General features: G+C 38.7%; 1 long non-coding RNA gene across 2 annotated transcripts; it reads left to right on the top strand.

Moving 5' to 3' along the window:
- LOC136997816 (uncharacterized) lies at positions 1-4,148 on the top strand. 2 transcript variants are annotated; one of them, XR_010888453.1, is made up of 4 exons: positions 1-1,236; positions 1,389-1,636; positions 3,826-3,916; positions 3,997-4,148. It is a non-coding gene; the product is annotated as an uncharacterized lncRNA (long non-coding RNA). The 2 variants fall into 2 exon arrangements; XR_010888454.1 differs by lacking the exon at positions 1-1,236 and adding an exon at positions 1,253-1,263.
- Positions 4,149-14,092: the final 9,944 nt, after the last annotated feature.

The following is a 14,092-nucleotide window of genomic DNA, read 5'->3' as shown; positions in this document are numbered from 1 at the left end:
GAAGACAAGTTTAAGCAGATCAAATATCAATTAAAAAAAGCTGTCTGATATGAGTCACTAAATTGTAAACACAAATATACTTAACGAAAAATTGTTTTCCAGGGAATTGGCATAATTTGTTGATCGAGATAAAAGCTTTCGCGAAATGTGGCTATGATTTCACTTTCAATTTACGGCATGCGAGTTGGAGGGTGGTTCGAATTACTCGTGGTCGGTCACGTCAACGGCTGCGAGTAATTAAGTCGGTCGGAGACACGAAATAAGCATCATAGAGTAACATTTTGCACGCATAAAAAAGGTGGTGGTCTAACTCGCTAGGTGATATCATATTTAAATAAGTAAGTAAAAGGCAGAATTTTGTCATAAGCTACGTACGCGTAGAATTTTAATCACGCTTAACCTTGCGATAACCTCCAGACATTTTAGCATTAGCTTTCCTTTAATATGCGTATTTATGCGACCTTTTTTTTCACTCTTTACCAAAAAGTACGAAGGTGCTCAAAAGATACTCCGGTTCGCTATATATCTTTCAATATATTTTCACTCCTATCTTCGTTTATATTACTGTCTTGGAATAGATATCTATACGGTGGGAACTTCTCGCAAACTCTATCACAGCGAACACGTGGCCAAAGTAATATCGGATCGTTCGAAATAATTGCACCGACGAAAGCTATTCATTTCGTCGGGTTGTGCATCTTATTTTACGACCGACAATCTTGATTCTGTTCTAAAAATTCAGTCCGGGATGCATTATCAGAGAATGTTTAGTATTTTTGCGAGATACATTACATATTTTTATACAACCATATTTTTTGAAAAGATAAAAACGAAACAATATATTATAATAAGTTATAATAATTTTTTTCTTAATGTATTCACATATTTCTATTTTATTTAAAATATAATTCGTTAAGCTGATTAGCTGCGTTTAAGATTAAGCGCCTAAGAATCATCAAAATGTCGCTTAAATCTTTCTTACAAAGATGTCCACTTTTTGCTGTTCAAACAAAAATAAAACTTAACCTGTTTCTCGAAGCAGAAGCAAGCGTTCCTTTTTCTAGGTTTGCAGGTTTACGCGAAAGGCGTTACAGCAATACGTCTAGAAGAAGTTCTTAAGCATGTCGGCCACTTCCGTTTTCATTTCCGATCAGAAGACCAGAAAACAGGCTGCTCTGTACGTAGCAGCTTTGCCAACCGGCAAGTGCCCATTCCCGGAGTTATTGATCCGACCCGGTAAGCGTGTTTGACTCCGCCGTTCACGTATGTTCACACGGATGCGTCACATAATGATGGCTAAGTTGACGTGTTTAAATGAGCGTCTCCATGCGAAGAGAAGGCAAAACTCATTGTCGACACCCGAATGACCAAATCGATCTCTGTTTCAGGGAGAGCGCAACTTTGGCCAGCTTTTAATTAAAAGAACGATCGTGGATGTGATACGAGGTTGCACGAGATAATCTTCCCATTAACATCGAAGTGGAGGAAAATAGAATTCTATCAAAGGTGGAAGGTTGTGTTTAATGCGCCGCTAGTTGTGCAATTAGTTGTTGAATTGATCAAGGACATGTCGGTCGTATTGATACATGATTCATGACAGTATAATGATTATCCAAGAGATAATTAAAAAAAAAGTGTAAGTATTAATCAAATATAACAAAAAATGAAATCATTATTAATTAAAACTCGTAATAATATTAAAGAGTTTAATTTTTTTAATACTTGCTTTCAATTAATTTATTTCTTATCAAACGATAGATTTTAGAAAAATTAAAATAAATTCTTATTATTTAATGAATAAAATAAATTTTATCACTGTGTGATACTAGAAATAAGCAAATAAGAACAACGTTTGAAAATTCCATCTATTAACAGTTAAAAAAAGTTTATTATGTTTGGTTGAGACATATGAAAGAGATTAGAGAAAGATTTTATATAGTTAATATTGGAATGTGCGACACACATGAAGCAATTCATTTGTTAGCGATATGTCTCTTTTTTCGCGAAGGAGGACGTTTCGCGCGCGAGACATGCATGCGCTAATTTTGATTTTTTGTTGATTGTACGCGATCGATACCAAGCAAGCTCACGCAATGCATGTAATTCTAAGGGACCTACATTCAGGTCATCGAATGGCAAGTAACACAATGCAATTTTCTACCGAGGCTTCCTCACGCCGCGACAAAAAAAAAAGAAGGTCGTATAACTCTGTTCACATCGCTCCCGTCGAACTCACTTTCGAGGCATCGGAACTCATTGCTCTAATTGCTACTAATGATGAGAAAAAGTACTCTTTGTTATCGCGTCGCTATTGCGACGTCTGATATTTATCGATGTTCTATGAATAGAATTTATGATATTGCGAGATCAATGATAAAAAGATGGGAAGAAAATAATTTCAAGTTATCATATCAAATAAAAATATGACGATGATAATTATATCCTAATTTGTCGTTGCAAAATATAGTTATTGATTATTATTTTTTTATTTTAATTTTTACTTAACTGTTATTTTAATTATTGTTTTTTGAATAATGCATCAAATATTTCGAAATATTATGACACATTTGTTACAATAAATTACGTATTATGTTCGCATTTTACAGCGAGTTGTTTTTCACGCTGACTCATACTCATGGGTATAGTTTAATTAATTATAGTCCTTTTGTATCTGATGGTGCAATATTTTGTAACAGAACTAGAACAGTTGGATTCGGTTGTCACGAATATTTCGGCGAGTTGAAATGAACAGTTGCATAAATTTGTCTCTTTTCGTGATAGAAGTCAGCTTTAAGATCGAAATTCGCGTTGCATGCATCGTTGAAGTTTACGAGCGATACCTTGGAAAAACAAAAAGACATATCGAGGGTAACGACAGATAACGATGACGAGGGTGGTGCAGCAGGTATAGTTTAAGCGACGTGAATTTATCGCGCGGCTCATCTTCGAATCACCTGCGGCAGACCGGCGATGTGCAATTGTCACGTGTGTCAGTTTATCAATAATGTGCAGCAACGTTTCCAGGATATTAACCCATTTCCCCGCCTTATGAATGTTTTGCCAACGAGATTCGCGTAGCGGATAGAAGTGTGCGCGAGACGCGTGTTAATATTTAAAGCTGAATTCTGCCAGAAATCACCGCGATAATATGTCATACTTGAAACGTCATACTTTTGAAATATTGGCGAACGGTGACAATAAACATAAAAATAGTATGAAATAAATGCAGTAGTAAAAAGCGGCTCAATCAAGATTTTGCGTGATTAATCGTTTCTAGGCAAGCCTGATATCGTATCGATTCTTTTTGTTTTCGATTCGAACGGTCGAGGAAGCGTGATATAACTTCTTTCTCGGTCAGAAACAAAGAGCGAAAGGATGGCCACGATCTCGAGGCGGCGATAGTGATGATACGCGTGCGTGTCGGCTAAGTCACGAAAGAAGCGTCAGATTGAATAGGGCTCGAGTGCCAACAGAAAGACTGGTACGGTCGATAATCGATGATGTGATCGGCTTACAAAATAAATTCCGCTCGTAGGCACACCTGGTACAGCCCTTCGGTGATACCCCCATAATAGTTTAAGACGCTTTATCGAACAGACTATTTAGTGGGAAAGCGAGAGCTACTTCGAGCGAAAAGTATTAGCTTATCGAATATTAAAGCTCTTGATCGTTTTACATTTTGATCGGTACATGTGTTTCAATATAAATATATTGTTATATTATTTGGTAATGAAATACCAATCATATCTTAGATCTTTGTTATAAAATGTAATTACTAATTATTATTATTTTTATTCAAACATTATTGTAATTATTTTTTTTCAGATGCATGGAATATTATCAGTTATCTGCATCGAATATTTTGAAATATTAATTGCGTCATAAATAACGTTGCTCTACGGATGTAAGAAAGTAGGTGAGTTTTTATCGACTACTTTCAGTTATCATTGACTGCGAACTCTTTCACCATCGCCCAACCCTTCCTTCATTTTCTAGAAACTTCCATCGCTCTGTGCTGAAGTTATCGCAGTTTCCACGGCAATTGTTACATAATTAAGTTACAAGTTTAGGAAGAGAGACATATTGATTGTACATAAAGATGTCTCGTGGAAATTTATCTGTATTCTGAGCTATTTTGGAACGCAATTTTCGTGCATTAATTAGCATATATAAAAATAGATTAATGTATCTTTGAGAATAGTGCTTGCTAATAAACTGATGTTTCTATCGACGACAGCATCTATTGTTCGTTACTTAATGCATAACTGTTCTACGTGCGCAGCATGTCTACAATGATTACCGCTACAGTGGGTGGATTGAACTATTAATTAGAATCCGCATATAGAGCGGCTGATTAGGAACAATTTATCGAACAGCAAATCCTACGAGTTGCACAAGCGGTGCTCTTTCGTTGCTACGTCAGATCGGCGACATCGATAATTACCACGATGATCGAGCAGCGACTGCGAACAGCGGTTCGCGTTACTCCAGCGGGGGCGATTATTTCCTGCCCGCGCACACAATACGAGCTTACGTCACTTTTAATAAGTGTCTATTTAGGGTCTAAAACACCCACGAATGCAACCGAATCAATTTTCGGAGGTCATCTACGTCGTTTAGTTTCATCTACGGGAAGTTACGTATTATACAACGCGTCGTTCCACTTTCGAGTTCTCCACGAAACTTATTAATTGTCGGTTTAATTACAGGCCGCGTGCTGAAACTATTAGATGCTACTCCCATGCGCGGATCAGACACCCGACCAGACAGAAGCGAATCCAGAAAGTTCCGTCAAGAATGAGAGAGAAACAAGGAGAAGCGGCGAGACGAAGCGCGCTTGTCGCGAACGAAGTCCGATTTTATCTCGTCGTCAACGGCGATGATTTTCCGAATAAACGAGTGGAAACTGCCGAATATGGTCGGACACGGCGACGACGAAGAAGGATTCAAAGAATTTACGGTATTTTTTTACGGTGTTTACGGTAGGCTTGCTCGATGACGTCGCGGCCTGATCCCGTCACGAAGAGGTCGACTTACCTGGAGACGTTCTCGGTCTCGCTCTTCGTCGAGCCTCCTCGATGCACGTCGGCTCGTGAGTCACTAAGCTCGCGCGACACTTCGCAGGAGCCTCTTCGGCAAGGCACCGTCGCTCAGCACGGGGTCGGTCGGCACGTTCGAGCCGCTGCCGTCGGTTTGTCCTGCCGTGTCTCTGCTCCTGCGCTCCAACGCCCAGCTGGACTTAACCTTACCCTGCGCACTGCCACTCAGCACGGTGCTGGTCGTACTGATCGTATTGTATATATATATTGTAAACCGGACTCGCGCGAAAGACGATCTACCGATAAATTATGTGTGTTCTCGCGGCACGCTTTCCCGTCGCTTCCTTCTTACGCAGTTTTCTAAAATAACACGATTCTCGCGAAAGGCCCGAGTGTGCGCAGGACTGCAGGTAGATAGTACAGAAGCTTCGCGATGCACGATCGTCTTGAAAAAATTTCACACATCATGCGTACGCAAAAATATCGTGTATGCATGGACGCTATTTATATAAAAATTTTTATACGGATGTCTTTGTTTATGCAGAAGTGTCGCATGCGCAAAGAGCATCGTCAATGCAGCGGCATCATTAGGTATGCAAGAGTTTCGCTCGAGACATTGTCAGTCTTAGGAACATCGTTCGCAGTAATTATGTGCATTTCCGCTTCTTTCGAGAACGTTCTGCACGTCGCACCGCAGATTTGTGCCCGATAAAAGGAGCCAAATGTTTCAGCGATTAGGAAGCGTTCCAAGAATGAAGTTGCTCCCGCGGTTACAAATAAGAAAGTGAAAGCCGCGTTTCAATAAACCATTCAACTTTATGCTGTTCTCGCACTTCTGTATGAAAAAAGAGCTTTTTCAAGAATTTTTCATGTGCTAGAAACGCTTGTCATCTTGCGGAGTCTCTGGAGACTGCATAAATGTTCTTAAAATTCTCGTTTCAATTACCGGCGAGCTTTTCGCACGAAGCAAGTCCGTTTATCACCCTCGCGTAATATAATACGGCTAGTAATATTTGCTGGCGTGAATAAAGTCAGAGAGACGCACCCTCATACGCGACTACTTCAATTCCGATGTTATTATCTTAATGCGTCGGGCACGGTCGCTTTCGTACAGTAGAGATGGGAGGAGCTCGCTTAGGACGGAGAAAACTCGAAAATCGTGCCTATTCCGGCTATTCCGGCGAATGATTTTAGTATTAATGATATCGTCGATGTGATAGTTTCCGCGAACAATTTACCGTTTCATTTGGCGATAAGTAACAATTTTGTGGGAGAGTATCATAAAATAAACCAACATCACGTATTTCGCGAAAGATCTGTTTCGTATTTTAGAGAACAAATTAATTAAAGAGAAAATTAAATACTTTTGTTTCATAAAATAATAATTTTGTTGAGTGAGATGTTTTCTCTAATTAAAAGCACATTTGTGTGTAACATTTCACAATCTAAATTTGTGCCAAATTTCATTAAAACAAATATGTAGAGCTCTTCTCCCCTTGCATTAAATTTTTCATCGGGATGTGAAATTTTTAGTGAGAATACAAGAATATTTGAATATTAATATAATTTTGTATAGTAGATAATTACAGAATTCTATCGGATTTATCATTAATAATATTCTATATTATTAATAATACTTTACTAAATAATTATTCTATCTTTGCGATTTTGCAAAATTAACATTAGAATGCAGTGTACCGTTACTTAAAGGTATGACTATTTAAAAGCTGATTATGACGCGCAGAAGCCTCATTGATCATCAACAATTAACAGTACTTGAAGCCTTCTGACATTCGCGAGACGAATGTTGGCGCAGCTTTCCCGAGTCAATCTATCATCACGCCTTATTACCTCGTCTTAGCGTTATCGCACGACAGGTCGGTATTCGCTCGCGCTTTCCTTCGCTCTGAAGACAGCCCGACCATTCATTCGGCCTTCCGGCTGTTCGCCGTGGATGTCTGAACCACGATGCTATCGGCGGGTAGACTCACGAGTGCAGTCGCGTCTCGGAGTCGCCGCATCTCGTCGGCGGAACGTGGCGTGAGATCGATCGGCGCACTTCCTCTCCGCCCGAGATGCGTTCATCCGCTTTCTCGGGGGAGGCGAAGATGAGATGAGACTTTGCTTCGGTGCTCGCTCGCGCGATCATGTACCCTGAAGGAATTCGGCTGTAACCTTGTTGCGTCCTTACCTGGAACAAGAAATTTTTTTCAGTTTATGCTCAGGGTCACGCAATAGATGGTCGGCGATAACACGAGCGAAAATCGCATATAAGACGAACGGTTACGAATTGCCCTCAGCGTGTAATAAAACCGCCAAGCCGCGTGAGCGTAAAATTTGACGGCTATTAAGCATCGTTCGAAATTAGCGTGATGTTAACGCCGCGGTTAAGGGATCGATGCCGAGCGCACGACAGGAGTGAAAAACGCTGATGCGAAAAAACAACGTTTATCTAGAATGCATATTTTGTCGCGTGTTGTTATATTGACCTAGTGACACATAGGGATCTACACGTTTGTAATTTTCCTATCATACATGTATATATTGTCCGTCATAAGAGCAATATATCATCACCTTTTCAAGTGGCGTTAGGTGCTAAGGTGTTGATAAATAATCGCCTTAAATGCTGTTTCGATGATGTGCGAAGTAAATCAATTTTTTCAATCAAATTAATAAGTTTTTATGTTCTTAGTTTATGTGATATTGGTTTGTAGACGTATTTCAGAGATTTTATGAGATCGTTCTGTTTGACTATTACAATAAATCCGTGCCTGTCGGTGATACACGATCGTGGAAGAAAAGTTTTGCCATATAGATATTTAGTCCTTTGGTTGCATGACAGTCGATGTCGTTAGGATGAACGATCGTTTGGAATTTCCGCTGCCAGTTTGCACTATTCTGTCACGCAGGATCGATCGTTTGCAATTAATAACAGCACGAATCTAGATAAATATGAAGTGGAGTGCAAATATGAGGCGTATGAAAATTTGAGTTGTGATCGTTTTAATAACTGCGCAAATTCTATTATTTTCTATTCACTTTCTTTTATAAATGCTAGGTTTTAAAACAAGTTTTTATGACTTGTAGATATGATGAATGTAATTTATTAAAATAAGTTTATGTAATCCATTTGTTAGAATAAATTTCTACGAGACGTAATTACTTCGACATGCGAAATTTAACTAATTCTTGATTCTGCTAATTGCATTTTCGTGCCCATGTGAGTCGAATGAAAAAGTTTCGTCATTAATTATTCATGTTGTTTGTGAAACTAATTTTGCAATCTCTTCTCTTGTAGGGATTATTGATTTTTGGTGAGTGACCGAACCCACGTACGGTATAATGGCATTAGCATACTGTTGGTGCAAGATAAATAAGAGAATTTCTAACTATTCTTCGGTAAGAAAGGCTCGGCTTGCTGCAAGCTCAAATGTTTAAAAGGCATACCAGTGGAGCAAAGAAGGTGCCACCAATATACCGACAGAGTGTAAAGCTTTCGCTTATCACGAGCTTGATACCTAGTTCATTAGTTTACCTGAAGTTCCAGTATACGCAACACTTGGGTAACTTTTCAGACGAGAATCGAATAGATATACGAATGATTTTATTTTAAATAAAAAATTATGACAGAAATATATAAATTATAATATTTATAAAGTAAGCTTTCTGTGTGTGTGTGTGTGTGTGTGTTATTTAATGTTATTATAAATATAATCTATGTAATATTGTTTGCTCCTATCAATCTTGTTCTAAAATAAAAATTTTCTTTTGCAGTAATTCTCTACATTATGTTGTTTGTGGTTTCGTCGAGGTACACAAACACTTGGAGCGTAACTTGCTTTGAAAAAGAGTAAAGAAAGAAAATAGTTTCTCCATTCGCGTATAAGAGTTCTAAGCAGCCTTGTGTTCACTCGAAGAGCGCTAATCCACCCCGACGGAAGCCTCGCAAGGTCCCCTCTTGAAGCGTACCAGTGGACAGTCTCTCATATTGACGAGAATCGATAGTCTCGCCTGTCTCTTACCCCTACGAAGGCAGTACGGCCACAAAGCTCGCCATTGATATTTATTATATGGTTAGCCAAAGCGGACAGTAAGATTGATATCTCCGTACTTAGGTCTCTTTTAGCGGACCAACAAACGTGAATGTGTTTGTAATTTTTTGTTAATCTTGCAATTTGTGAGAGAAAATTGATTCATCAAATATTTCTAGGCTTTTTTATTACACTTTAACGATTAATATCGTTTGACGCGTGTAGATTTCTTTTTTCGTAAATCATTTAATGTTTTTTTTGATTAAAAAATTAAATCGATTAAATTCTTGATGTCACAGGAGTCACAAATATCTAGCGCGGTAAATTCTTGTGACCGTGATCTTTTTATATTCTCGATTGTAGGCGTCTTCTTTCGAATGAGAACTTTTCGTACGTAATATTAGTATCATATGTTTTAAAAATATAACAAAAATCTTAAGACAATTGATTTTAATTTAGACAGACACTGCATTAATGTTTATCGATTATCTGAAATTTTATATTGCAATTGTGTATTTTAAGTTTTCTCTGTTTTATTAATATCATTGTATTAGTTTATTTATTAGTTCTTATATTAATTGACTTGCTTAATAGCAGTTATATAAAAATATGAGACATGATTGATGCGTTATTAACAATAAAAACAGTAGTTAGAGGCAGAGACACAATGCGTCGTACATTATACGATTAAAGCAAAGAGAACACTATATTTACATTGCATGTCGAGAATTAGTCAGTGAATAACGAAAAGGTGACACGCCACTATTCTTGGCGCGTGGATCGGTAAACCGGTATAGGTACCTGTTTAAAACCGTCGAATTCGACGGGGTATTACGCATTGAGACGCAATCATGCAATCACGCACGCACCGATGCGCGCACGCACGCACGCACTTTTTCCCACTCTCTCTACACGCATATTTAGATTCTTCGCACAGGTAAATTGCTGTGCGCATAAAAATTGTCCACCTAATTACGTTAACACGTAATAATCTTGAAATTATTGTTCTGATTCTAAAATTTCACACATATAATTTTTAAAATATTTCCACAAACAGTGTATTGGAATTTTACTTTTATCTTTAATTACGTTGCATCATATGTAATTTTTCGGTTGAGCTATTTTATAACATTTATAATATTGTTCAGAAATTCTAACACATTTCACAGAAGCGTGACAGACGAAAATAGCCTCGTTGTAATTTCGTCATATTCCCTATAAAGCAATGTGCACACGCTCGTTTACGGGTGCACAAAAAAACGTACCTCGATCGAAGATAGTAACGATCGTTAATTGAGCCGAGAATTTTTTGGCACTGCGAGCAGCTCGCGATCGCCGATTGCGCCAATAAGGCTTGAACAATTAAGCGATCGGGACGACGATCTGGTCCATTAGTCTCCTGTCGTAAAATTATCGGTAAGGCGCAATGGCAATCCTACGCGGACAATCGGTCACGCCTCAGCATCGAGACATACAATAATGACGATTGCCACGGGTGTGCCCCACCGATCGTTTCGAGCAAATTAAAGACGATCACTGTCGCTTTACTGTCTCGTCTCATTAAGCTCATTATAAATGACGTCGAGTCGTTCAATGGTCACAAATAGTCATTCTGCGTGTCACGCGATACCTAACCGAAGTGCAATTCTTTTCGTTCGTCTGATTGCGATGATTGCAAAGATTCCTCCTGCACATCTCACAGGTGAATAGACTGTGAGAAATGTAAGGACATTGCCGATTGCGAATATTGCATCTCGAATTACACATTTTATCTTCTTCGTTTTTTCTTTCAATTTCTGCAACAGCGTTAGAAACTTTTCTATTACGTAATTAAACGTGATTTTGAAGAAACTCGATTTGCAGAATTTTATCATCAATGCGCGTTTCTGCGCCGGCAAATTTGAATTTCTGGGTTGAAATTTTTTGTGTGCATCCCATTCGTCCTATAAAAGGGCGCAATCTAGCATGCATTAAATGTCCAGCACAAACCGGCTTCGCAGTAGCACGGATGCTGCGCGTCGCCGCGCCGTTTTATTATCGATTCCCGCGTCTACTCCGGCAAACCCCTCCTGGGGTTTCTACCCTCGCCCTTTACCCAGCCTTTGTACGACTACGCGCTCCCTTTCCTGGTTTCTCCCTCACCATGTGCGTTATACGGAAGGGCATATCGACGCCAACGTACCGCATACTGAATGCAAGAGAAGTTTGCCTTCCTAAGCTGAATACGCGCTTTTCTCAAGTTTATACGAAGGTTTGTTTGTCAGAAAGGTTTGCTTGTTGAAACTATTTTTCAATAAAACTATTTTTAATGTCCTAAAATAATTACCACTTCCGAAAGATCGAGTAAATCATATTTGTTTAAAATATATGTAAGATATATTTACGCATAAATGTGTAAATTGCATTTAGTCGCGTAAATATGTATAAAAACGTTTATATATTGCTATAAAACATTATATAAGTTCAGCACTTATATAATGAATAAATATTAATGTGGTTTTAAAATAAAATTCGTAAATTTTAGTCTTTGTATTTACTGGATTCTTACATATAAATGATACTCAATTATTTATGCGCTTGAAATATTAATATTCAACAAAATCTGTTTAAAAATATATGAATATGTTCTGTAATAATATATGGTTTCTTCCGGGATATTAGCATATTTACTTTATATGTCGAAGATAAAATATGCAGTTTGATTGCTTCTTTTATAACTTTCTTGTTTTCTACACGGTCGACCAGATGATAAATTTTAAATAAGAATTTATTATATAATCATATGTCCATTAAAACCGTGAAACCTAAATAACCATAATGTCCTGTTCGCAGCCATTTAGAATGTTCACGTTCACGAGATATGACATCATCGATTATCATGACCAAAGTTAGTCTAAATGACGTCAGGTCTACTTGTCGCGACAGCGTGGTAATTCTACATGTTCGTAGATGTGAATGTCCGTAGTATATAATTTCTGTCTGTATTTTCAACTAGATAGCTTTTGCTATCAATGTTGTCTCTATTTTAAAAACGTAAATATTTTATTGCTTTGTTACCACTTGATTTATAATTTTAGTAAATTTTTATCGTAATTAGCGATCATACACGCGCGATATACTGTTTGCTTTTTCCTTGAATAAGATTGTAGACAGATTATAGAGCAGATATTATTTTCTTTACACGCGTATTACTTGGTCAGTAAATATTAGCTCGGAGAAGGTGGCTGTCGTTTTTCTCGAGATAAATAGACTACCTTGTCGCACTCATTGACAGTTCGGTCGGCGTGAATTGCGAGATACTTCGTCGATTGCACTCGCGTTTATCTACACGAACGGTTCCGGCGATTATGTCGCGAGATATAATTTTAAAGCTGACGTAATCGTCGCGTTGCGCGTACGGACTGTTATCGCGATGCGTTTAACGCTTTTATACAGGTAGACAGGTACATTCGATCACATCCTTGACACATATGTAACGACAAATTGTTTTATACAATCGACAATTATTTGTTACAAATGTGGTCATTAGATCGCAGTAGATCAGCGAGTGTACAAGTAAACTATGCAGCTTTTTCCATTTTTTTTTCATCGCAAAATATTTACTTTCCGTGAGTTCAAACTGTTTTACATTATATTGCGAACGTCGTGAGAAGTAAGTAAATTACGTAATCATACATATGCAAATTGATGTTTGCGCTTTCGCGACACATCCCGCGTATTCGTTAATCTGCAATTTAAATGAAACGATCGAGCTGTTCATATTAGTTGCCCGAATGCCTTCCAGTACGGTACGCATAAGTAATCGGCGTCGTAATTTTACGCCGAGCATAGCGCGTAGTCGAAGCCAGATATCGGCACTATTAACTGGAGCGTTGCTTGGCCGAGTTCTCCTGAACGTGACGTTCAACCGATGGGGCTCCGTTGGAAAGTAGGCCCCTTCCTCCCTTCGGCGGGGAATGATCGCTGAATAGGTCGCGCGCGGCGAAAAAAGAGAGTCCGACCGGTCGCTGAACCTTACGTGCGGACGGCTGCCAACGGAGACGATTCCGCTAATGGGACCGACCACATGCCGACGTTTCGCAATTCGCGGCACGTTGTTGCGACAGTGTTATTTCGCGGGGAGTTTGATCGATACCGTGCGCGTTGAACGAGGCATAATCTGTGCGAGTTTGCAACAACTTTTTCGTCTTTGCGTTCTATCGAGGCCGGATAATTATTGGTAGCGTGCACGTAACGCGTGCATCGGCGAACCGGCATGCCTCGCGCTATTCCGAAAGCGTTATCGGAGCGCGGATAAGTTGACCGACGTCGAATTGCGGCGAGGTTCTATCACATTTTTTTCACAACAGGTGCTGTTTCCGTATTTTAATAAAATTTTGTTTGAAGAAATAAACGAACCGTGTACATTAAAAAAACAATGAGTAGGGAGGAGATAAATTGAATTAAACTGGATGTAAAAATGATAATTTTGTATTGCCAACATAAAATACAATGCTTTTATGAACGGGCTGGGGCACGCACATATATATGACGCGTATCGCAATAATGACCAGTGTTAGGGTGCGAAGGGGGACGTGGGTAACGAGCAGAACCTTGGCCTCGTACTCGCATAACGTAAAGTATTCACGCAACTCCGCTAGGTACTCGCGCGTTAACTCCACACATCATGTCGTCCGGTTACGAATCATTAATTCAACGATTAGTGACGAATGCAAAGAACCGATGCCAATGTCAGATTAGCGTCTGTCGTGCAAATTGAGACTGGAGACATTGTTTTTCTATAATATTACTATAGCTTAATTGTTGAAATTAGTTTTTCAAGATTACAGTAATGAATTTGAACAATTGTACTTTTGACAGAGTGAAGCATTATTATCCAATTTTTATACTCGTTATTTTCTGTGATTTAAATACGAGATTGTTATTTTATTTGGAAAAAATGCAAACGTTTCAATTTGATAAAAATAAAACGATTCTAGCGGCACCGTCTGCGTAATAATTGGGACAACTGCGAAACCCCTC

This window comes from Linepithema humile, chromosome 2, assembly GCF_040581485.1.
Source record: "Linepithema humile isolate Giens D197 chromosome 2, Lhum_UNIL_v1.0, whole genome shotgun sequence".
Classification (NCBI taxonomy): Eukaryota; Metazoa; Arthropoda; class Insecta; order Hymenoptera; family Formicidae; genus Linepithema; species Linepithema humile.
Note: the sequence above shows the minus strand (reverse complement) of the source record. Positions and strands in the feature narration are given on the sequence as shown.